Source organism: Callithrix jacchus, chromosome 16 (assembly GCF_049354715.1).
Source record: "Callithrix jacchus isolate 240 chromosome 16, calJac240_pri, whole genome shotgun sequence".
Taxonomy (NCBI): Eukaryota; Metazoa; Chordata; class Mammalia; order Primates; family Cebidae; genus Callithrix; species Callithrix jacchus.
Genome location: NC_133517.1, coordinates 16793250 through 16820236, shown reverse-complemented (window position 1 = coordinate 16820236; position 26987 = coordinate 16793250). Strand labels below are relative to the sequence as shown.

The following is a 26987-nucleotide window of genomic DNA, read 5'->3' as shown; positions in this document are numbered from 1 at the left end:
ATTTATACTCTGGTTACAGAGGCAAGACATAAACAAGAAATCTCATTTCCTACTTTGCAGAGAAAATAGGAGCCCCTCTGATGGCTAACTGTGGGAATTCCTAAAGCCAAATGCACAGGCTCACTAACATCTATATCCATCCATTCCTCCTGCTTCCTTGCTTCCAGGACAGCCATGCTATTCTAGGCTGAGACCTATACTCTCACTTTTAGACTGCACACTTATCTACCTTTCAGGACTCTTACACCATCCGTTACCCTTTACTCTCTCATTCCTATATAGTCCTTTATAGCCCACCTCTCAATTGGATCCTGCCCACTTGTTTTACAATCTCAAGTCTCTGCCACTGATTTTTTTTTTAAGACAAGTCTCACCTGGTTAGGATGGGAGTGGAGAAAGAAAGCTAGAAAGCCTATATGTTGGTGACTATATGTTGGCCAGGGGCTGCTGGAGTAAGGAGTGTGATTGAATAGTCCCTTCATTACACAAGGGACTAGAGGAAGAAGTACGTGTAAAAGTTCAGCCAGTATTCCATTAGCCAGGCCATGTCCTCAAGAGAAAGGGTACCTCTTGTTAAGTTGCAAAGGCACCATATGGGTTAGGGGTAGTCCCATGAATATCAGCCGTTTAGGCAAAGCAGCAATCCATGTGTCACCCAGGACACATTCTGGCCCCTGTGGCTTCCCACACCCAACTCATCATCAAATCTTTTTTATTTTACCTGCTAAATCTTTCTCAGACCCACCCACTTCTGCTTACATACAGCCAGACCGCTACACTAGATCAAACCACTATTACCTCTCGCCTAGACTGTGGAATAGGCTTCCCCTTCCAGGCCTTGCAATCTATGCACATGGTATGATCAGAGTAACTCCTTCCCATTGCTCTTAGGGTACAGACCAAGTTCTCCCAGTGTAGCCACAGAACCTTTGGGCAGGAAGACCTTGGCCCAAGTTTGTCTTCCTCAGGTGAGTCTTTCTACATCTTTTGAACTAAGTTAAATGCCTCTGTTACCCACTCCTTGACATCACATACCACTCCTTTCTTTTCAAGCAATTATTACAGTTGCACTTTCACAGGTTTGTGTGGTTATTTGGTCCACTGTTCACCAGCCTGGGCACCTGGTATAACTGTGATCCCTCTGTATCCCCAACACTCATCATGGTGCCCAGCACATACTCATGAATATGCTTTTGGATTAATACATTAACATGAAACAATAAATTCTATGGCCAATATCTTGGGAAGAGTAAGACAAAATATATGACATGAGTACTGAGGAACCTCAAACGAAGGAGAAATTTTTCTATGAGTAGGTTTAACAAGAGTGTTTCTTTAAAGGGGCAGAGAGCGCATCAGGGGAGAAAGGCCCTAAGATGGCATAACTTAGAGAATGGCACAAGTGGAGCTGGGTCACGCTGGAGAGGAACCAAAGAACTGGGCGGAAGAGGAGGTGCAAGCAGAGGGCCCTGAAAGATTGAAAGAAAGTTTTAGGTTGTGGATCCAGGAACTGAGGTATGGTTAAATCGAGATTCAACTGGCAGAGCAGAGTCAGATATGACTTTGCTCAGGGAGAGGGAGGAGTTATGAGCTGTCTCAGCGATGCAGCAGAATACAGAGCAGGCTTGGTAACCGGCTCGACGGAGGGAAGACAGGCAGTTTAGGTGAGTAAAATCCAAAGCAGCTGCTGAGATGACCCCAGGACGGGAGGGCTGTTTGCTGGCAGGACAGTCCTTCCATAAAAGGGTGGGACAATACCATGGATGAGCCTGTACTCACAGACAGAAATGTAACGATTTTATAATGCAGCTAAACAAAATGAGAGAGCTTCGTGGTTCCAGTTACTGAAGTACCACGTTTTTTTTTTTTCAATTGGGTGATGGGGGGAGAGTGGAAAACGAAAGCACAAGTCGTCTTCTGTGTTTGTTTTGTTTTCTTCTCTCATTTCCTATCCGTAACCCTACCTGACCGTAAGAGGAAGAGAAAGCGATGAATTTTAACATGTTCTTCCCCAGGCCTTTCATTTTGGTGCTATGGCCAATAACTGGTCAAAGGCATTTTCCAGAAGAACTGACAGGCACATGTGGGGAATTGAAATGGGTATGAAAGTTTGACAAGAGCTGTGGAAATGGATGGTGGTGATGGATGCATAACATTATGAATATGCATTTAGTATCACTGAACTGGACACTTAAAAATAGTTAAGAGGTGTATTTTACTGCAATAAGAAAAAGGAAGTGGGGGAGAAAAAGAGAGATGCACATTCTCTGTAGAAGATGGCTGCAGAGGTGGCCTAGTATGTCCGCCCTCCCTGGAGCAGTCCCTCCCAGTGCCTCCATGGAACTTGCTTTGACCGGAAACAACAGCAAACTTCAGGAAAACAGACTTGAAAACTGCTTGGGCACCAGAGCTGCCTGCTTTTCTGCCACCATGTCAACAAGCCAGGGCCAAGCTGGAACATGCGGCTCGCTCTCACTCACACACATATGGCCCCCGCTAACAATCAGCCAATGAAGTGAGGTCATCAACTACCAGCTGACCACAGATGCAGGGGTGAGTCCAGCTGACACCAGTCCAAACTGCCAACCCACCAATTCTGAGCTACATAGATGGCATCTCTTTTAAGCCACCAAGCTTCAAGGTGGTTTGTTACACAGCAAAAGATAATAAGATTCACTATGAAAATCAAGCTATAGGTCCCTAAGAATATATGCAAATTCTTTGTCACTTTTGCATTTTATTCACCAGCAACTGGAAAGCTGTAACAGGGAAAAGACTGGTGTAAGAGATTTTGTTTTTAGGTTTACAACCAAGATCACACTCTCCACGTTCCCACAAGCCTATTGCTTGACGGTCTTAGCATTAGAAGCTTTATTTACCTAGGGAACTATGTAGGTTACACTTGTTCTGTAAAGTTGGAAAGGACGGTCACAGAAAACCAAAACAAGAGCGACAAGACACCACGTGTGATATGAATACAGTAACTATATTTACACCAAAGTAAAAATTAGGAGGGATACCTAGTCTAAAAACAAAGTAGAATATTGAAAATAAGACTATTCTACATTTTCCAGATTATATACCCACCATATACACAAAATTAGTAATAAAGCAGAAGAAAAAGTAATTAACGTTTAGTAAGTGCTCCCTGGGGAAAGGGCACTGTGCCTTAGGGGCTCTGCATCATACACCCTCTCACCCACCCACAGACCACCTGCCCCCATATAAGCCTCACAACTATGCCTGAATATTATCTGCCTATATTTTGCAAATGAGGAAACTGAAAGCAGTTAAATCACAAAACTAGTGCTGTTATTTGATTCTAGCTCTCACTAATTTTAAAGTCCACGTTTTTTTCTCTATTTTGTTCTCTAATACCTCCAGAAAACACTACTGCAGGGAGAAGGCACAGCCTCCACTCCTCAAGACTGCAGAGCACAATACCAGAACATACTGGCCCTGGGTGCAGAAAACAACCCTACACCAAGACCCATGTTCCCTACAGAAAACTAAACAAGCCATAATGAGGATGCTGCCTCTCCCCAAAAGCAGTGCAGGAGAAACTATTTAAGATCTCCAGGAAGGTTACAAATATTTCATAGGTTCACATGGAATTGTTGCTAAACCAGATACCTTTCAAACCAGCAGTTTTTTTTCCTTACCCAAACCTACCTTTCCAAATAAAATTCACTCTTTAAAAACTGTAATTGTCTGATAAAAAGCTGTTCAAGGAAGGAATATCAGGAAATATTCCCATTATATAAGGTAGACAGATACACAAAAGAAAAAACTTCAATACAATAAACTAATCCACACTGTAATGACTATGTAAATGGAGAGGCCATGATTAATCTTCAGGTAAAGAAGGGTAAAAGAAATGCCCTTTCCACTGAAACTAGTGAACCCCATCTGTCCTAACCAAACATCCAAGTATAACTAGCTAGAAGAGGCAAAAATAATCCACCCAACCTTAAGGGACTTACACTTAGTTTGGGAAACAAAGGGACAGTCCTCAAATAAAGAGACTGATTATAAGACTTTCCACAAATGAATGAATCCAAGTGACTGAAAAGACGGGTGCTCTGAGCCGGGATCTCTTCCACCATGACGACCATTTACTGAGGACTTTACTGAGTACTCAGTACTATATAACCTGCATACTCAGTATCATATAACCTGCGTACTCAGTACTACATAACCTGCATACTCAGTACTACCTAACCTGTGAAAATTTTACACACAGCTCTCTCTCAGACAGAGTGACTAAACTCTTGCTGCTGCTCATGAAATGGATCAGTTGTGAATCTTTTTTAAAAACTGTACCTACAGTCTGCTGAATTGGTCAGATTGCTGCTACCTATCTGTTACTCTCACACAAGACATTCTGAACTGCATCAAGTTTAAGTCAGCATGCATCTTGTACTCACTTTCCTTCAGATTACTTTCCAGCTCAAATAAAACGCTATTCACAACCTCACTCAGCTCAAAACCTGAGACAGAATTCAAACGAGCAGCATGTGCTCTGTGCAAGCATGCCACTTGTGAGAAGCACCCTGCTCTGAGGCGGTGACAACCTGCCAAAGCCGCACCCCTGACGTCTCACCACCATCAGCGTCCTCGCTGTGCTTACAGTGTGTGTATGTCCAGCACTGGGCCCTCTTCAGAACTTAAGTCGCTTTCCCAAGATCCTATGGTACAGTGAGGAGTCTAAATTAGAACCAAGTTCCAACTGCAGGACCCGCTTTTAACCGTTAGGTTATACTGCCTCCAATGGCTGCCAACAGTAGATCTGGCATTACAAACCTGCATGTTGATAGACCACGTGATTGGCTAAACAGACACCAGCCAGCACCCAAGCAAGCAGGACCTTTAGGCTGCTGCCTAAAATGAGCAACCTAATAGTTGCTACCAACTATTCAATCACTTGAATCACTTTGTCTCATCATGTTAGACCAAATGCAGTAATCTAATTCTGTGGTGCTGATGCCTTGGGGCTTAATATGGTCTCTATCTTCTAGTTTGGACTGAGACACATATGACACCTTAGTTCTTATGAGGTTAGTACACTCTCAACATAGCATCAACTGACAAACTCCACAACCTGAAGGTAACATACACCTAATCCAGAACAATCATCAGCAGTTGTAATTACTCTAACATGGTAAGCTTCTAGAAATGTCCCAGACATTTTGTGAAGGTGAAAAACTGCCAATATCGTTAGAAAGAGCCTAAGGTAAGCAATCACGAAGTACTAATTTAGTATTCAGTTTCATTCATAATGATCTTCTAAAATTTGGCTGTTTGGAATTTAAAACGTTTCAAGAGAAATAATCTCAAATTGGCAGGCGTGGTGGTCCACACCTGTAATCCCAGCCCTTTGGGAGGCCAAGGCGGGTGGATTACCTAAGGTTGGATGTTCGACACCAGCCTGACCAACATGGAGAAACCCCATCTCTATTGAAAATACAAAATTAGCCAGGGGTGGTGATGGGTGCTTGTAATCCCAGCTACTCAGGAGGCTGAGGCAGGAGAATTGCTTGAACCTGGGAGGTGGAGGTTGCAAAGAGCCAAGATTGCACCATTGCACTCCAACCTAGGCAACAAGAGCAAAACTCCATCTCAAAGAAAAAAAAGGAATAATCTCAAGTCATCAAACAACAACCAACAAGAAAAAAGAATCCCATCTAAACCATTATGCAGCTGAGAGTAGAATGTGAAGAATGATACATGAAGTCAGGGAGCATGGGGTAGAAACAGAGATGGACTTGAAACTCCTTAAAGTTTTGCCCTATTTCTTATTCTAATTTCCTATGGCCTCTCCCACCTCATCCAACAATAGTGAAAGGCTCTAGGGAAGGAAATAGAGGAGCTATAGTATATTCCATAGCAATGGGACAGACACTGAGCTGGCTCCAAAACAGGCTACTCCAGTCTTTAAAAAAAAAAATTTTTAAGTGAAATGCAATAAAATAGGACCTATCCCATCACCCTGGCTCCCTCTAGGTGATTAGAAACCAAACAGCTGGCCAGGTACAGTGGCTCACACCTATATTCCCAGCACTTTGGGAGGCTGAGGCAGATGGATCACAAGGTCAAGAGATCGAGACCATCCTGGTCAACATGGTGCAACCCTGTCTCTACGAAAAATACAAAAATTAGCTGGGCATGGTGGTGCGCGCCTGTAGTCCCAGCTACTCAGGAGGCTGAGGCAGGAGAATTGCTTGAACCCAGGAGGCGGAGGTTGCAGTGAGCCGAGATCATGCTACCACTGCACTCCAGCCTGGGTAACAAGAGTGAAACTCCATCTCAAAAAAAGAAAAGAAACCAAACAGCTAAATTACCAATGTCTGAAATCATTTCAGTTTTTCTGGATGGTCACATAATTTGTTGGTGACATTAAGATATTGGGTTATATCACCTAAGACAAATCTATGGAATAAAATAGATATGCCCTTGCCATCTCATACAAAGCACAGCTCCTATACTTCATTATATCTTAAATCCACACTGCCATGTTCAAACCACTCCATATTTAACCACATGACACATGGGGAAATCTAGAAAACTCTGACCAAGATACCACCAGCAAAATGTTCTACAGGTGGCTGCCACAATCAGACTTTCACAGTCTTTTCTTTTAAATATGCTAATATCTAATTGCTCTCAAGTTGCATGCTATTCACTACGGTACAGAGAAATGTGTTACCTACCATGTTTATCTGAAAACTCCACAGTTAGCCAGGAGCAGTGGCCCACACTAGAGGCTAGGAGTTTGAGACCAGCTTGGGTAACAAGGTGAAACCCAATCTCTCCAAATATACAAATTTGTCAGGCATGGTGATGTGTGCCTGTCGTCTCGGCTACTCTGGAGGTTGAGGTGGAAAGATGACTTGAGCCCAGAAGGCAGAGGTTGCAGTGAGCTGTGATCGTGGCACTGCACTCCAGCCTGGGTGACAGGCCAAGATCCTGCCCGGAAAGAAAAGGAGAGACGAGATGAGATGAGACAAGACGAGAGAGCAAAGACAAGGCAAGATATACTACTAGACACCAAGGCTCTGTAAATCTTTACACCTCTCACTTCCATGTTCTTTACTAAGAAACAAAGCAAGCCATAACAATATTAACTATAGTTCAATTCAATGAATGTTTGGCGTAAAATATGCCAGGAACTGAGGAAGGGACTATCAGCAACCTTATTTATAAGCAAGAAAACAGGCACAGGTTATCTGCCCAAGATCCCAATGGCAGAGAGTACTGCAACTAAGCTTTGAACCCAGGCAGTCTAACTCCAGAGCACTTGCCTCTAACCTCTATGCCATATTACCTCCTCCAACCTCTAATTATATATTTGAGAAATCTTTAAATTGCTATCATTTTATGTGAAATTATTCTTTCCTATGGCTGGTGGGGGAGGACTCTCTGACATCATCATAATTAGTCCACCTACCCTATATTCTTCCTGTACTGGCCTCACCCTAACTGATGCAAAAATCCTCTCAAATTATCCTTAATACAAAAAGGTAAAGGGGTCTTTCCCTGCTTTGTATTACTGAGTAATTTGATTTTTAAACTTCTGACAAACAGGAACCATTCATTCTCCTACTTTTGCTTATGTACAAGGTAAGCACTGGCCTAGTGAAGTTTAGAATCTATACCCAAATGCTTGATTACTGTCAAGTCAGGCTGTAAGTGGTTAGCAGTACATTTCTTGTTTTACTGTGAGTTTTAACAGATTTTGGGCATCACTCCTGTGGAACAGTCTTGGCAACACTGTTTTATGGTACCCAGTGTGTTGACAGCAGTCTGGCAGATTAACACTATAAAAAGTTGACCACTGGTAACGTTTGGTCCAGTAGCTGAGCAGGGTCATGTTCAAACAGCTGACTCATGAGTGCATCTATGTGGTGCTCTGTGTGCTGTGCACAACGTAAGGAGCAAGATCAGAGGTGGCACCACGTGTGATTAAAGTGACATACATAGCTGGGGCATCTTTTTGCTAAAGATTAGAGGTTTAAGTTACAATTTCAGATGCATTCAGGTGAGTTTCCTTTTTGTTCCATACACCAAACTGAATAATGCAAGGGACTGCAAACTGAGGTCTTTGTTTTTGTTTTTTAACTATTTACTAGATTTCATCAATTCTACAACCTTTTTTCGGTATTTCAATGTATCCAAAATAGAACACATCTTACAATGGACACCATCTTAAATTTAATGCAATACAGTAACAAAAAGTAGTTGCATACATTCTGGATTCTATGGTTTTCAAGTCTTATGTTACCAACAACCCATTTATTGATAATTTTGGGGATAACATTAACAATTCATCTCTGTTTTTACTTTTCTTATCTTCCTCTGTTTGCTATACAAGATATAATAATGTTTGAGAGTAAATTAAAGGTAACATAACTTCAAGGAGACAAAAACTTTGAAGCTATTTTACTTTAAGTACAGGGCTATTGCCTTCCTGTGAAGAAAACATAGCCTGAAATTTTTCCAGGCTGTATGCAGCTCGAATGTGTTTGTTCTATGGGAAAGATACAATTCCAAGGTGAAAGAGTACCAGATGTTCAAGTCTTCCTACCAACCTACACCAACTCACTCCAAGACACAATAAGTCTTTTAACTCCAGCTCAAAAGTCTCAAGAGGCTTCTCCTCCACCTCCCAAATATCAAAATCAGGCTCACATATTTAAACAATTAGGTGAGATGCACAGAAGCTTGCACTAAATAGGTCTGAAATCTAAGTGCTAAATGTGTAGCTAATATTAATCCAATTCAGATCTCACCTACAGAAAATTTTTAAAATGATTCTTGTGTTCCTTGATTTCAGAAAATTTTTAAAAACTGGGGAAGGTTCCTATTAAACTTAACTTACTGCAAAACAAAATTTGAGATAATTTTTTTTAAAAGCCAAAAGCCAAGCAATCTAGAAAATAAAAACAAAAAAGAAACCCAACACAAAATTTGGAAGTATTGTTTCAGATAAATCACTGTTTAAAATTATGGTACCTAAAAACAATCTCCCTGTCTATACCACAAAATTACTGAAAAACTGTCAGAGTCCTTCCTCCCCACATACAACACCAGAGTTTCTTGGGTTTTACAATCCTTACAGTATAAAATTAGAATATTTGAAAGTAGGACGACTGAAGTAAAAACTACCTGCAAGCCAAATAATTAACATTAGGTGTGTGCCAATGATGCAACAAACATTTTATGTGCACTATTGCGTTAATCCACATAAGCCTGTGAATGAAGAAATACCGTCACTGCTCCCATGTCACAGGTGAACAAACTGAGTCTTAGATCAATTAAGTAATGTGCCTGTGGTCAAGAAGGTAGTAAGTCATACAGAGCTGGTAAGTCACTGCTGAAGGTCACACAGTTAGGTAAGTGGTCAGGCAGATTCAAACCAGATCTGTTTAACTGTGAAATCACGGTTTTTAACTAAGTGAAACTGCCGATCCCTGAAACCAATAATTTTTAAAATTGATATATTTCCCCTAGTCTTTTCTTATGTTTATAATTTAACTTGTATTCTTGTAGACACCTGGTCATAGAAATATTTTTAAAAATTGAAAAGTAAAAATTTAATTTGTATAAAATCATATTAGCCATGATATACTTAATACATTTTATACTCTATGTTTTTAAGCTTCATATTTTTTAGAAACGTGATTTATAGTGTCTGCATGATATTCTAACATAACTATAGCATAAATTTAACCATTCTCAATTTTTCAATGTCAGAAAGAAATGCTGTGGCTTATAACAGTTGACTGGATTTTAGATTCTTCCTTGGGATAGATGACTGACACAACAGGAATGGCCATTTGTAAAGATATTTATACATACAGTCTCTACTTTCTTTACAAAAAAAAAAAAAAAAGGAAGAAGAAGAAGATTATACTTATAAAACTTCAGGCCGGGCGCAGTGGCTCATGCCTGTAATCCCAACACTTTGGAAGGCCAAGACAGGCGGATCATGAGGTCAAGAGTTCAAGACCAGCCTGGCCAACATGCTGAAACTGCAAATCTACTAAAAATACAAAAATTAGCCAGGTGCAGTGGTACACGCCCATAGTCCCAGCTACTCGAGAGGCTGAGGCAGGAGTATCACTTGATCCTGGAAGGTGGAGATTGCAGTGAGCCCAGATTGCACCAGTGCACTCAAAGCTGGGTGACAGAGTGAGACTGTCTCAAAATAAAATAAAATAAAGATAAACTTCAGGCAACAGTGAGTGTGCAGGTCTCACCATATTCTAGCAGCATAAAGAATATTTTTAAATTTTGGCTAATTTAATAAGAGGGAGAAATATCTCATTTTAATTTAATTTGCATTTTTAAATTGTTCCATCATTTGCAAGTTTTTGTGTTTATTGACAATTTTTTCTATACATTACCTACTTACATCCTTTACTACTTTTCTTTCAGACTGCAATCGTTTCTGTTGTATTCTCTCACAGAATATGTTGATGTGCCTTTTTAATAGACCCATACACAAGTATTAGTTAAAGCATAAAACAGGAGACAATGCTTCCCCATGTTACAACACACGCATCCAAAAGAAAGGTCAAGTGTGCTAAACTGACCAACTTCCTTGTCTAGCACCTGCATTTCTGCAGCCCTCCTGTGCTATTATCATCGTGCTATTTTGATTCTGAAAGCATAATACTAATATCAAATTCTGTCATATTATTCTGACTTTACCCAATGTTGTAAGAATATTTATAAAAAGCAATGTCAAATTACATGTGAAACAGTTCCATGATCATTTTTATCAGAACTTTAAAACTTGTTTTTAAATATTTGATATCTATTTTCTCAACCTGTAAGTTGCAGATCTTTATCAGTGGAGTAACATTATTTCTAAACCATTCTCAAGTGATCTTTTTAGACATCTCTCCCTCCTCAAATGTTTTCTATTATGAATCAAATCTAAGTTCCAAATGTCAACCTTACTTCTCTTGAAAGGAGACTTTCTAAACCATTCCCCACTCCATGACAGGCCTTGTGGAGAAGCTCCTTGTCCCTGTTCCCTCCACCATGACTGTCTATGGCTGTGTGTTTTTCTCTCTCAGTCCATTTTCCCTGCCTAGCCAAAGCTCTACCACCTCCTGGTTGGGCTATTTCAACAACCTCTGACTTTGTGTCTCTAGTCTCTCTTCAACTGCAATCCATCACGTGACCAAACTAACCTTTCAACTCCATTTCCATCGGGTAATGTAAGTCAGGATCTCACTCAGTCAAAGCTTCCAATTTCACCACTGCCTAACCTCTCCCTACCTATCCAACCTGCTGTCCTCAGGGCAGGCTAAGTGATCTTCCCTGAGTCCCAGGAGACTGGCCCTTGAATTGAAGGTTAGGGGGCGGAGGGGAACAGGCATTGGTTGTGGCTGTGTTGCTCTCCCTAGGGGCCACAGTTCCTGCAAAGATGCCCTCCCAGGAGGACACCAGGAACAAAGGGCTCCTGCCTTGGTCCTTGCAGGTTGTTCTGGGCTGGCCACCTGATCCCTGCCAGGACCCTTGGCTGATGGCCTCTCCATGATTTTGCTCACATTATCGCTCAGTTCCTCTAACTTATTAAAGGAGAGGGCAAGTCACACTTCCTGATTTCTTTCTCCACTATACAATGACCACACCACATCACACCTTCTTAGCACTTAATTACAGATTGTACTGTCCTGTTCCACAGGGTCAGTGTGTTAACCTGCTCTACCCAGCTAGGAGTAGCATTTTTAGTATCTCCCACAGAGTTAGCACAGCCATAATCTCACATCTGCACACCTTCGCAAACATTAAAGTTATACCGATAAGTTAGCAGCAACAGCCTAAAGATCTGCCTGCCCATGGTTCTTACTTATCTCGGAAAGGAGTTAATAAAATAACACTTTTCACCAGGCACATCTACATTTTTAAAAGCCAAAAGATTTTGTTAAGCCTCACACTGAAATTGCCATTTGCTCTTCAGAGATGTAAATCTGAAAACATTACTGAATTCTTTCCTTGTCTTTAGTGGACATGCCTTTGCATTCATTAAAGTCCTTCTTAGAATTGCCATGGTCATATTCTTTATGTAAAAGTTCACGCTTATATGAGTTTGGATAGGCCCAGTTTTCTGAAACCCACCCGAGGGTCCGCTGGCAAGGGAGGTGACTGCTCTGATGCTGGTGCCACCAAATGGTTCCATGGTGCTGGCACGACACTACACAGGACAGTTCCCAGGGGGGTCACAGGAGCAAGCAGCTCCTCCCCAAAAGGCCTTGAGCTGCTAGTTGAATCTCTTTCCCTCGGATATAACATTGTAATATTGACATTGTGGCACTAACCTACAAAAAAGCACTGGGCTAACCCATGGTGTCCTGCCAGTGCCTAGCCATAATAACGCTACCACGGGAAAATGTGTTCCAATCAGATGCCAGAAATGTGGTAATGGGTTTGAGGCCAGAATAATTCACCTCTCCTCTTCTCATCCACATTCTAATCCCTCTGGGAGAGGGCCAAGCAGGGGCCAGCACCTCTGTCACTGAAGCAGCCAGGGAAGGACAGGCCACAAGCGCAGGGCAACCTTGCCCTGCCCAAGACAGGGAATCTGGACACTAAACTGTTGGGCTCAGCAGCAAGAGAGACCCCACCTGTGGAAGGCACCCCACAAGCCCTGCCAGGGAAGCAGAGCTGGAGGGGGGACCCTCTCTCTGCAGGTGCCCCAAAGAGGTCTGAGCAGCAGGAACAATGGGGTGGCAAGGTCTGAAGGGCACAGCAGACAGACAGGGACTTGCTCCTTGGGGGAGCAGGAAAGAAACAAAAAGAGAGTCCCCTAACATGGGTCTTTGCTGTACTCTCCCCACTCATGCAAGTTAACAGTGACCATAATGCCCTAGCAGGCTTGCAACTACACTCTGACTGCCAAGAGGGTGTCGGGGAGGGCACAACATAGTGGAGAGGACAAGAATGCCAAGAGGCCAGGACACAGGAAGTGGAGTCCATCGAAGAGATGGAGTCTGGAGCAGGCCATCAAGTGGGCCTCCAGGACCTGATGTCACCAGTGCAGACTCGCAGTGCAGAGCCAAGTTCAAGACAAAGGACTGGGCTTGGACTTTCACAATTTTGTTTCGTGCTTTTGCAGAAAGGAGGAGTTATCATATGATGACTTTGATTTTAAACAGGTTGGGAACATTAAAAAGAGGAGTTTGGGGGAGATACGAGAAATAAGAATACAGATGTAGGAATCAGTCACAAATGAGGTTGCTGTGGGCCTGAACTAGACCCAGAGGATGCCTGGATCAAACCCCGGAGAACTGGCTGTATTTAGGGGGTAGGAAGAAAAGGAATAAGGAACTGAGGCTGCATCAAAGGGAAAGCTCAGGAACCTAATGACGTCTTCTGCCAAGGTCCAGGATGGTGGTCAGTACGAGCTCTATCCAAAAGAGGGAGGTGGAAGGAGGGCTGGGGAAAAAAGCTGCCTTGTGTGCTTCCTTTATGCCTTCCATAGAAGCATCCTGTCTTACAGGAAATTATGCTAAGAAGTCCTCCAAGACAGCACTAACCCACTCACTAAATTACCTTTTAAGATGATTCTCACTTTAAATGTATTACATGCCCTTGGAAATAACACTGGCTTGAAATGGTTGCCCCAAAATAGTTACTGTAGCTTATCAAATCTATTAGCTTTGTAGACATGTAAACCAGAACTACACACAAAATAAGCTTTTAATTACTCAGTGGTAGAAATGAAAACAAAATTTAACAAATAAATACGAAGCAATCTATCCTCTACCCCTTTAGCACCACCTTTAAAGACTAAGGTTTCAAACTCTTAATCAGTCATCCATCTTCACCTTTACAGTAATTGGGGTGTCAAACAGCAGCCACATTCATTCAATTACATGTAAGAGACTAACATTACTTGCAATATTGCAAAATACATTGTAAGAATTTTTGCAATTCTTACAATATGAATGATGGGCAAGCATGTTCCTTACCATTTTCTAAATTTTTCATATTTCCAAAGTATGTTCATTGCATAACTAACATACTGATATAACCACATTGCTTCTTAGGCTTCAGAGTACATCAGAAGCGCCTTGATAAAAATTCAGATTCTAGATGACCCAGGGAGATTTAATTCAATAAATCCAGTGTGGAGTTGAGGAATCTGAATTTTTAACAAGCACCCTAAGTCACTGTGTTAATTCTAACTCCCAATAAATATTTATTTTTTCAGTCATTCTAAGCTCATCAGATAAACTTTTTACAAATTCTACAGGGTATTTAAAATAATCTAAAACAGACCCATTTTACAGGTTTCTTGGAGAAAACAGATGAGAAAGTTACCTCGTTCCAGCTCACCATTCTAATCTTAAAAACCAATGGATGTGGGGCCAAACGCGGTGGCTCACACCTGTAATCCCAGCACTTTGGGAGGCCAAGGAGGGTGGATCACGAGGTCAAGAGATCGAGACCATCCTGATCAATACAAAAAATTAGCTGGGCATGGTGGCGCGTGCCTGTAGTCCCAGCTACTCAGGAGGGACTGAGGCACGGAGAATTGCCTGAACCCAGGAGGCGGAGGTTGCGGTGAGCCAAGATCGCGCCATTGCACTCCAGCCTGGGTAACAAGAGCTAAACTCCGTCTCAGAAAAAAAAAAAAAAAACAATATTTGCATTATTTCTGCAAAACGACTCTGTACCTTCTTAATCCTGGTGAGGTGGAAGAAAGGAGTAGATAAAAACATTAGCTGCAGGACTGAGGCAGCAGCCCAGGCTCAGAAACAGCCATTCCCTCCTCGCCCCATAACTCAAGTAGCCACTACTACTTTACTTAGAATCTGCCTGTGGAATGATGGACAAGCATCTTCTAAACACCTGTCTCAAAACAGTGAGAAAAGGAAGATGGGGGTTCCTTACACAAAGTAGAGTATTAGGAGAGTAAAAGACGCACAAGTAAGTTGTGTATGAATTAATGCTTTAATGCCTTGAATAAAAAGACTCATTTTTCTTACCTCTCACCTAGTATTAGTAGGTGAAACAAGTCAAATCACTCACTAGGTCGATAGCTGGCTGAAGCAGTTTTATAAAGAAGTAAAGAGTCATGTTACAGGTTTGCCAAACAAAGGCACTATTATTGTTGATAGTATTATGGTAGTGATCCATAAAGAATGATGTCGGCGGGGCATGGATGCCTGTAATCCCAGCACTGTGGGAGGCCGAGGCAGGTGGATCACCTAAGGTCAGGAGTTTGAGACCACCCTGGCCAACATGGCGAAATTTAGTCGGGCATGGCGCCATGCAACTGTAATCCCAGCTACTCAGGAGGCTGAGGCCTGAGAATCACTTGAACAAGGGAGTCAGAGGTTGCAGTGAGCTGAGATTGCGCCACTGCACTCCAGCCTTGGTGACAGAGCAAGACTGTCTCAAAAAAAGAAAAATAAAATTATGCCAATGACATGAGCAGCTCCTGGAGTCCGGAAAATACTGAGCTGCAGAAAATGACAGGGAGTTGTCAACTGTCAACCAGTCTGCTAGGTGCAGCCTGGGTGTTTGTGCCACTTCACAGCCCATCCATTCACCTTTCTTCACCACAGCAAGACAACAGTAAAACAACAACAAAAATGAAAATTTTGGCACTACAGCAGTGGCACTGCCTGCCAGCCAGCAATTCAGCTATAGCAGTATCACCACCTGTGTGCTCCACAGTGTGGGGAAATTATCTATGTCCTTGAATTGTGTCCTTATTAATGTATTTGACAGAATATAAGACAGCTGTCCTTATCCTGCTGGCCCTTAGCAGCTAAATGGAATGGCTCTCAGCACCCCAGAGTAGCCACAAAGTTCCCTAGAAAACTTCAGGTTTGCTTCATACACCAGGCCAGATGTTTATTTTTTTAATGAATGGGAACATTGAAAATCTAACATACTAAATCTGGTGATAAACACAGCTCTGAAAGTTAACATAATTAAGACAAAGATTAAAATATTAAGCGCACCAAAAATAGCAAAATTTACATTTTGAGTAGAGGCTTATCATATTCAAGCTAGTCAACAGTTTATTCAATTGTGAAAAGAAAAAAACTATAAACACGTACAAAATCCAAAAATATACCATCATAGATTGTTGGTGTGGGACAAAGCAGTAACAAGACTTGAGATTTTTTTTTTAATCCCCTGGCAAATGAACATCAGCCCACCCTGTAACATAGGGCTATTGATTTATAGATTTGAACTCTATACCTATTTGAGAATACGACTGAGTGTATGACTGTGGAAAAACAGCCTGTTGTCCTGTGTGTTCACAGAACCAGTTTGCAAATATTTGACAGAGGCTACATATTCACACAAGTTAATGCAAATATGAGGAACAAGTGCTGTGACCTAGAGCCCAAGCAGTATCCTGAGTTCTTTCAAAGGCAACTCTCCCTCTGTGCAGCAAGATAAAGATGTTAAGTGAATTCCATCTTGGATAAACATTGAGAGTAACTTTGAGGAAGTCAATTCTGTAATAAGTTGAATACTTTGTTGGCCACGTCTTGGACTGATAAATGAAAACAGGGTTGGAGCACCAGCAAGTCTTGTAACGAGCACGTGTCTTTTGGGTTGAAAGTGTCTGCCATTGATAAGATACAACATCTGAGGAGAGAGAGGCCTCACTGACTATAATCTGTTAACAGACACCATTCAGCCTCTCGCTTTTTCTCCAGGAGCTGGTGCTAGAAAGTGCAGGTGTGTAAGATCGTGATGTTTCTTCTTCCTATCCTTCTAAGACCTAGGTTATTTCAATGGGACCAGCCAAAGCAATATCCACATAGTAGTTAATGCTACAGGCCATTAAATAAGCCTGTCCTGCTTTGAGCACTACTCATTAAAAGCTATGATCTTAGACAAATTTATTAAACAACCTCCTCACCTGTAAAATAGCAATTATTTTTGTTCCTACCTCAGCATTTTAACTAATCCTACTTCAGGATTCAGCAAAAACAGTTCACATAAACAGCTTAGCAAAATGCTAAATGACACAAACTCTATGCTCCACAAATGTAAGCTACTGACATCGACTCCTTCGAGTTACTCACTGTTCCTTTAAAACTTTTGATATTGATACAACTGCAAACTTGGAGTAAAGTTAGAAGAGTACAAGGATCTCCCATAAATCCACACGTCAATTATTTACATTTTGACTTATTTATTTTGTTATTCCAAGTCATTTTCAAGTGAAGAAATAGAATGGAATAAATGAAAATTATCTATACTCCATCTCTTCCATTTCCCCACCAATCTGGATAGCAGCGAAACTCTAAGTAAGCTACCCCAGAGCCTTCCCTTTCCTAAGAAACCTTCTCATGCTCTAATTGCTACTCACGTCCCTGACCCAAACCCAAAGTACTCCCGTTTCAGATCCCACCTTGTCTTCTCTTTACATGGTAAACAGAACTTGCGGGGAAGGAACTGAGGAATCAACGGTTCTGAGATTTGAGAATCTGGAGTTCCTACAGATTTTGAGAACACCCCATGGCCTCTGATCTAAATCAGAACACTTCAATTCCCAGAGTTGATCAAACATGCCCACACCACTGATCATCTAGGATGACATCACCCACCATGTTTGGAGAAATGTAGATCTGGGATAAAGAAGTGACTGGTTCACTAGAAAAATAGCCATAACTCTGGTAGCAGATGAACATCTTCACGACTAGAGAGAAAGAAGTGCTCCCTCAAATTTGTCACTTTAAGTACCTGTGATACCTGAATCACCTCCTTATAATCAACAAGAGAATTAGGCAAGTAACATCTGGTTGCACTGATGGACAAACACACATAAAGATACTTTTCACATGTCTACTCCTGAAGAAAAATGAAAACTGTGTAGCCAGTCACCATTTTGGGCCACTCATCTTTGTCCACTCATCTGTAGGATTATGGTTTGAGGGACTTTTTAAACTAAAAGTAAAATCAATATATACGATTTGGTAAATTCAATGATTAAACCGAACTAATAAAAATAGCAACTAATCATATATATATGCCATATGCTATACCAAGTGTGTTAGGCAGAGCATCGCACTTAATCTTCACCATAACCCTGGGAGGTTGGGAGAATTATTATCTCCATTTTCGTGATTCACACCCTGATCTGTCTGATCTGTCTGACATCACAACTCAAATTCTCAGCCACCTCAGAATGAAACCTCCACAACAGGCGCCAACAGAGGAAGTACAGACAGAAATAACCCGAGCTGATAAGACGTAACAATAGGTAGTATCACAGTGTGGCATGGCTATTTTTAACACACCTTTGTCTATAAAGACGGCAACAATGCAAGCTCCAGAGCTGGTCTAAGTGGCAACAGCAGCACGATGGTTACACATACAGATTGTGGAGTCTAGCTAATCTGGATTCAAATTCCTCCTCCACCATGTGCTAGAAATGTATGACCCTGGGTAATTTAACTTCTTGGCTCTTTTAGTTGCCCGAACTGTAAAATGGGGGTAATAATTCTAACCTATTACCTAGAGTTGCTCTGATGAGGAAATGAAATTATCTGTGAAAACACTCAGCTGAATAAGTAACTGGAAATGCTCAGTAACAGCCAGTCATCATGGCCATTACTGTTATGTTTAATATTGTTTTATGGCCGGGCACGGTGGCTCGCGCCTGTAATCCCAGCATTTTAAGAGGCCAAGGCAGGTGGATCATGAGGTCAAGAGATCGAGACCATCCTAGCCAACATGGTAAAACACTGTCTCTACTAAAAATACAAAAATTAGCCAGGTGTTTGGCATGCACCTGTAGTCCCAGCTACTTGGGAGGCTGAGGTGCAAGTATCACTTGAACCTGGGAGGCAGAGATTGCAGTGAGCCGAGACTGCACCACTGTGCTCCAGCCTGGCAACAGAGCAAGACTGTCTCAAAATATGTATATATTGTTTTATTATTTCTGCACTATTTTACTTGATTAGCCCAACACACACTTAAGGGTGGGGTACACTGTTAATCAAGATATTAAAATTCTCAAGATGAGTATGCATAATCTTTCTTGCAAGAGCGGTTCAGTTGCAATTGGTGAAAGCAAAATTTCAAGCACAACAAAGCCAAGTATACAAGAACATAAAACACTATAAAAGAGAGTTTTTAAAAAATTATTTAAGGATGTGGACTTAACAGTTTCAATGTAGTGCCAGTCCTAACCATAAATAATTGCTAGGCTCATACACTTCAAAATACATCACCAACTGAGGCATTATTTTAAATCATATTCCTGTGCTCAAATTGATTTTATTATTCACTTAGTACACTAGCACGCACTGGGCCTTGGAAACTAAAGGCACGCTTATGATTCTTCAAGGGACTTCTCACTATTTGCCTGCTTATATTACGTTAAAGATGTTTAATAGTTTTTAGGTGTGTTGAAGTAATATGCATATTTGCTCATTATGTTTTAAATATCAACAGAACAGAATTCTAAAATGTTTATGTAGCAGGGTACAGTGGTGCATGCCTGTATTCCCAGCTACTTGGGAGGCTGAGGCAGGAAAAGCCTTTGAGCTATGGAATTAGAATCCAGCCTGGACAATATTGTGAGACCCCATCTCAAATACAAAACAAAACAAACAAATAAATAAATAAAATGTTTGTGATTTCTTTCAAAGGGATGAAAAGAGGACACAGTGGATTCTAAAGTTATAGTAGTTCCCCAAACTTGCTACAGAACTAGAGGGAAAATCAACTACTAAGGTACCATGTACCCTTTTTTAGACATACTGAAAATATGGTGTAGAAATCTGACTGTTTTACATTGAGGATACTAGGGAGAGAAGGTGATGTGTCAAAACTAACACATGTGTCTAACTCCACGCCTTTCCCTACACAAAGGCTGGGTGTGGAAACCCAGGTTGCAGGCAGTCCCTGCTCAGCAGCAGGTGGCTATTTGCCCAACCTTATTCTGATGAAATACGTGGTGGAAAATCCACCACATGAACTCTGCTGCCTCCTCTGCCACTGCAGATGCCAGAAAAGAAGACAGGCCCCAAAGAAGCAGCTCTTCTTTTCCTCCATTAAAGCCACATCCACAGGAGGCTGCGTGTGCCCTTCCATTCAATGTCTACATCTCTCAGAAATGATCTCTTACATCCTAAGAATACACTGCTGGTCAGACCTAATGACGGAATGTATTTTCAAGGGGTTTTTTTTAACTGGCAAGTTGAAGAAATAGTATTAGATATAAATTGCCACAGAGTGGTTGGCACAAGCACATCTGAAGCTGAAGTTAGTGCACCAAGTTTTCCTGCCATTCCACACATGGAAATATTACTTCTCCTGAATTTAAGCTTATTCGGGTAATCACTCAAAACTACTGCAGGTGAAGGTAAACTTTCACATGGAGCATGTCCCTACAACCAACACAAGACAGGAAGGAACCCAGTGGACTTGAGTGAGTCACAATGGCCACCAGCAAGGCCCATGAGAAACACGCAATGACAATTCAAAGTATCTTTGAAACAGACCCCTCATCAAAGACACTGAGTCCCAGGAAGGATATCTTTATGCACACAAGAACAAAATCTGATCCAAAACAAAAAGCATAACATTATCACCCATATAAGCTGGCAAACACGAAAATACAAATACTTCCCTCAAAAGGCTTCAAAATCACTGTCCCAGATCTTCATAGTTTATCTTATATAACATTAAAGTCAGCAGTACAGCATCGCTCATTTGCCACCAGCAACCATGCTCTATAATCTACTTTTTGTAATAATTAAACAAAGTAACTTAGAAGGTAATTTACTTATTAAACCGGTTGTACATACTCCACTAAAAACCAGGTAAGCATTCTGATCAACACTGGTATCCTTCTCCACAATTATTTAAACATGCACTGCTACCTTGCCTCAGTATGACTATAACCATCTCTTAAAATACAACTCTCTCTGAGGGAGAACTGCAGCCTCCCTGAGAGCATGTGGGACCCACCAGCTGCATGTGGGGCCCCAAAGACTTCGTCCTAATATGTGACTACCAACAGAAAGCAGCCTCCATAAGGGGAGATAGAGAAGAACAAACTGTGGCAAGGTCGGGTTGCCACAGGATTCTGTTCTCAACCTGTGATGAGCGAACTCCTACAAAGTGCTATATGTATAAGGCAAATACCAAGCAAAGTGCAAGGCATTCAGCAAGCAAAGCTTCCCTCCCCTCTCCCATTTCACTGAACCCATCCACATTCCTTGATGGGCTCCCCATATGCTAGTATCTTCTGGTTAAAGCTAGCAGGTTATTTTTTAAAGTTCTGTAATGCCATGAGCAATGCAAAGGATAAAACAATGGTATCATGGTCCATTATCAGCTGCCTCAATTACATGCTACAAGAACTCATGATCTTCCTTCTCAAAACTGAGCCAAGTCTGATCCCTGTCTCCGTGAATAGCATCAGTAGCCAACCAGCCAAGCAGGGAACATGCTAGAAACCTATATTCCCTGGGCTCTCCCTCTTGAGAGCACATCTATCCCCAAGTCCTATTCGTTGAAACTGTTAAATATCTCTCAAATCTGTCAATTTCTCTCCATCCCCATGGACACTGCCAACTGAATCCAAATCATGGTGTTTTCCCTAACCCACAGACCACAACAAAAGCAGGCAGGATGCTGTCTACAACCTATTTTCTCTCCACCCACCAATTCAATCTTCTTCAAAACACAACTCTGTTCATGTCAAACACTGCTTAACACTCATCAGTGGTTCCTATTGCTTTTTTCAAAAATTCCGAATTCGATATCCTGGAAGCCCTGACCAAGTTGGATACTGCCTGCCTCTTGAGTCTTGGCTTGCAGCTCTTTGAGTGCCTCAAACACACAACCTCCCTGCAGGTGAGGGGCAATACCTGAAATGCCCTCAACCCCTTCTTCTACCATCATTCAGATGGCAGCGCGAAAGCCACTTCCTAAGGGTTAATACTCCACCCAATTGATGGAATCCCCAACTCCTCAGCTGTCACTCCTCCTGGCACCCACTGCATCACACCTATGACCTTACAGTACCTCTGTTTTTTGTGTGAATTTACCAGGTCTTCTCATGTCACCACTGTTTTGCCAATTCATAGCACTGCATCTTTCAGGTAGTAGGTACCCAACAAACAGCTGAACCAATAAGAAAATTAAAAAGCACAGATGAAACAGGAAGACTAATCACAGCCCAGATTCTGTGGCCACGAAAGCCAATCCTGACACATACAGTGGAAGCAAAGCTCAAAGAGTCACTTTAAAAAGTGCCTTAGATTCCACATTAGCATAAGCAAACAAGCCTGAGAGTGAACCAGCCTTTACTACCAACTTACATTTATTCATAAATATCTATATTATTTTTTACTTTTAAAAAGCCATTACTAATTCTCAAAGTAAAAGCAAAACAGAAGCCCCCCCAAAAAAATCCTTCTCTGAAAAAACAATCGTGTTGGCAATCAGTCACCTACCATTAGTTAAAATGCAACAGGAATCTAGTTATGGTGGTGAATACATGCATCTAAAGTAAAAACAGTTATCAAGTCCTGAAATAATTGTCTCTGCATTTTTCTAAATGGATAATCATAGTTCAAAACAAAACAAAACCCTCCAGAAAGAGTAGAAGCAAATTATTGTTAATTTAAGAACACCTCGAAGAGTTATCTTGTCCTATGCTGTAAAATTCTAAAGCCAGAAGGTACCTTTGAGTCAGAACATGAGCAAGAGCTGTACCCTTCCAGGGCCAAGAAAGACAGGCCAGCACCCCTCCTGCACCAGCACCACGCTAGGCACTGGGAAGACAGCTGTAACTGAGATAATCTCTGCAACAACGGGTGGCCAGTCAGAGGCAGTTCATTTAATTAATCTCTCTGGGCTTTAGTTTCTTAATCTGTAAAATGAGAAAGTTCAACCTGCTCTCTAAGGTCCTCACACTCTAAATATCCAATGATTCTCTAATGAGTATAAAATGAATTTTTATTTGACAATATCATTACGACTTCCTGTTTCCATTTGTTCTTTTTATCACATAGATGTGATTTCAATTAAAAATTTTAACATATCAATATAAGAAAAGCATGGACATAGAGTCATAGTGTTTTAAACTACCTTCCCAGTTCTTAACCACCACCATAATCACCCATCCTGCAACCTAAGAGATACCCAAATTGAAATAAATCATTCCATCTTTGTAACTTTTGTAGAAAAACCAAGTGATTATTGATTCTCAATCTCTTTTATATTTTAATATCAGTCACCTTTGAATGTTAATAATTTTTTTTAAAGACTAAATAATAAAGTCTTCTAGAGAAAAGGGAAGATTTTATCTCCTGAACTAACGAAACTATAATGGTTTTGGAAACCTGTTTAGAAAAATGCTAAATTCTGAATTTCCAAATGCATAAAATGAATAGCTTTTTCTAAGATACACAAATATGTCCACATGAATGAACAAGACAACTGGAAGGGTCACATAGAGCCAATATACTCCTGACATAATCCTCCATCTTTTTCGGTGAATTTAGCTATGTGACTATGTGCTGACTTTTAACATGTAGAAATCATTTGAAGGCTGGAAAAGAATCACTGTCTTAAAAAGTTGAAGTTTTAAGAGCCAGTTTCTCAAACCTGACTAAGCATTTTTATTCTTGCAATGCCATTATTTATAGCAGATGTTTCTAAGAGGACTATGGTGTCTGCTATCAAACCCAAAAGGTTGTATTTAGTTAGTGAAGAATAAAAGATAACTATTACTTATAAGTTTATCATAAAAGTCAAATGCGAATATTTGCACCTATATAACGCTCCCCTATTAGATGGTAAACTCCCTGAGGGAAAGTACTGTCTTTTATTGTCTTAACCATGGAAGGCTTGCCAAGGTTTGCTGAGTCGAAATTAACTAAAGGCATGGTGACTGTGTGGCAAGCAAACTTTTTCAAGCACAGAGAATAAAATGCTGCAATCTTAGGTTTGAAAGAGTTACACTAACTTGGCACTTACATCGCTTTTATGGGTTACACAGCAGGTACACGGCAGCATTTACCGTGTATTCTCTCATAAGTGAAAATATTCCTGTTATTTTCACCTGTTTAAAAACTATAAACATGTTTGACTTCTCATCTGTATGAAGAAACAGTTGTAACATTTCCTTGACGTTACTGTATTATAAAAGTATTCTTCACGGTATTCATTTTTAACTCAGTAAAAGTAAGGCTAACCTAGAAGACTAATTAGGAAAAAAAAGTTTCACAAATGTTCCTTTAAGTTGAACTGATTAAAAACTAGACCAAATACTGGTGTATCTATGAAAGTACTATTTTAAAACTAAGTTACTGAATACATCGTTATAAATTTGACTTCCATATTTTCAACTTGGGGAACAAGCTTTTTTGCTCCTTGGAAGAGGAAAATAATATTTGAGTTTTTAACCCTCACCTATACAAACACTCAATCATTTCTCTATTTTACCCTCCATGTTAAGACATATGAGGGAAAGTAATTTTTTAACAAAAACGAATTTAAAATAAGGCCATTGAAAATGAATATAACTACAACTTAGAATTCAAATACCAGTCCTCTTAAATTATAATTTATTTCTTATCTGAAAACTCAGTTGAATCTCGAAAGCATAAACCCAGGATACGATTCATTGTGGTCTAATTTAGTAACTCGAACAGGAGAAAAACTTGGAAAATATAGAGAATAAAACCTACAGTGCTAGAAAACAATCCCAATTATTGAGTGCCAGGATGAGGAAATTCACCTGTTACAAGCCTGACAAAAATCCATTATGTCCTTTTATCAGCAGATTACCAAAAAAGAGAGAATGCCCCATTTCCACTATTGGGCAAAATAAGAAAATTTCGCTTCTAAAATTTGCTGCCCAAGCCCTTAACCGTTTCCAAATTATTTTACTTTGTAACTTTTTTCTACAAGACAGATTTTTTTTCAGGGAAAATAAACTTTTCCTGAGCAAACTGGAAGACATAAAATGTCTCCTACTTATCACCTAGAAAGGCAAACCAAGTCCTACTCCATGCCCCAAGCATCTAGCTTTCAGCCTCTTTATTATCATTGTCAATGAATGGGCCCCAGTCAAATGAAAGCTGCCATTTTAGGGTAAAGACTGGAGGGCTTCTGTTGTGCAACACCAAGACAAAAACACTGTGCGGCAGATGTACTCTGGGGGCTGGGAGAAGGAATCAACTTCGTAAAATCACTTCTCAAGTTATTCTGGAAATAGGAATTACCTAGTACCTAGACATTACTGCAATCTAAACGTAATTATAACTGGGATAAATCAGGTACCCATGCTAAGGTCACAGTCACTAAGATATTTTTTGTCATCGTTAGACAAGATCAGTGAAGAAATAGACACGTATTTTGTTTCTTCTTTGATTACTACTATACTAAGTACTCCCTCCCTTACTAAGAGAGAATTGGGGTGAAATAACACTCAACCCCTTAGAAAGGTGTCACCCAATGCAAAGATGGCTTAAATTAAAATTTTTAGAAAATAAAAAAATCAGGGCCTCACATGATCCTTTCAAAATAAATTACGACGCATAATGTATTCCAGAAATTAAGCCCCCCAAAGAGACACTTTTTAAGATAAGTTATTTAAATCGATTGCTAGATAATATAGAATGGGAAACTAAAAAGTATACTTAGCAAGTGGAGCGCTGGATAGTGTATCTAATTCTAGCAATTCAAAAGGAAACTCTCTCCATGTGGGTTGCTACTTTTCTTTTGTCCATTGTCTGTTCAGAAGAGGGGGAAAAAACTAGTTTAAAACCAAGGCGTGAACAGTCTCTAAAAGTGACCTCCAGGAAAAGAGTCCGACCCATAGCAGGAGCACTCTCCGCGCCGCTCGCTCCACGGGGGCGCTCACAAAGCGGGCGGCCAGCCGGGAGTTTGGGGTGCGCTCCCACGGCTCCGGGCTCCTCGAGGCAGAGCCATCCGGAGAAAGGCGGCTCGGTAATGATGGCTGCTCGGGGCCGGCGGCTCCTTCCCCAGAGCCTCCCGACCAGCGCCCCCACCCCCGCCTGGGATCCGCCGCCAACCCCCCCACCCGCGACCGCGCCAGCCCCGCGCCGCCGCGCCCGCCCCGCACCGCAGCCCAGGCGGTGCCCGCTCCCCCGCCCGAGCCCCGCGCCCCCAGCAAGCCCAATCCCCAGTGCGAACCAAACAAACAACGCGTCCCCCACCGCCCTCCTTTCCTCTCCTTGCTGACCGCTTGGCCTCCAGCCACCTCGGCCGTTCACGCTCCGAGCCGCTGCTCTCCGCCAGGGCAGAGCGCACCCGGGCCACCTCGGGGGCCACCTGGTGACCCCCCCTCACTGGCGCTGACCCCCGGCGGGCTGGGGGGCGGGGGAGCCGAGTTGCCTTGGGAGGTTAAAGTCGCTATTATGCAGCTGCCGCCGCCGCCGCCGGCGGCCCGGCCAGCTCGGCAAGGTGGGGTCCCCTCCTCGCCGCGCCTCCCGGCGCTCGTCCCGGCCCCGCTCCCTTTCTTCTCCTCCTCGCGCACTTGGGAGCCGCTGGGGATCCCCAGGAGCCCCCAACTCCGGGCTCGCAACTCCGCGCCCGCGACCGGCACAGGCTGAGCTCGGGACGCCCCCCGCGCCGCGTGTTCGCGCTGCCCCCGCCCCACGCGGCGCCCCGCGCACTTTCCCCGCCGCCGACCCACCTCGCTCGGTGGCGGTCCCCGCGCGGGCTGGCGCCGCCGTGCCGGGAGGGACGCACTTTGTTCGCGCCGGTGCGGCCGCCGCTCCCGGAGAGCGCGGCGTGGTCGGTCCGGAGCTGGGGGCGGGGGCGGGAGGCGGGGGTCGCCGCAGTCCCCGAGCCGCCGCCGCCGCTGCTCAGCCGCCCCGCGCCCGCGCGCCCATCGCCCGCTCGCACTTGAGTTGGAGCCCAACTTTTCCTCCTTCCTTTTTCTCTCGAATGGAGCCGGCAACTCGTGCTCGGCGCCGGCGGGAGGAAACGCGCTCGCGCTCCCC

At 42.2% G+C, this 26987-nt stretch overlaps 1 protein-coding gene across 2 annotated transcripts in view; it reads right to left on the bottom strand.

Annotated features, from left to right (window-relative positions):
• Window positions 1-26987, bottom strand: part of CHD7 (chromodomain helicase DNA binding protein 7) — a 180291-nt gene that overhangs the window by 152560 nt on the left and 744 nt on the right. The window lies entirely within an intron of this gene.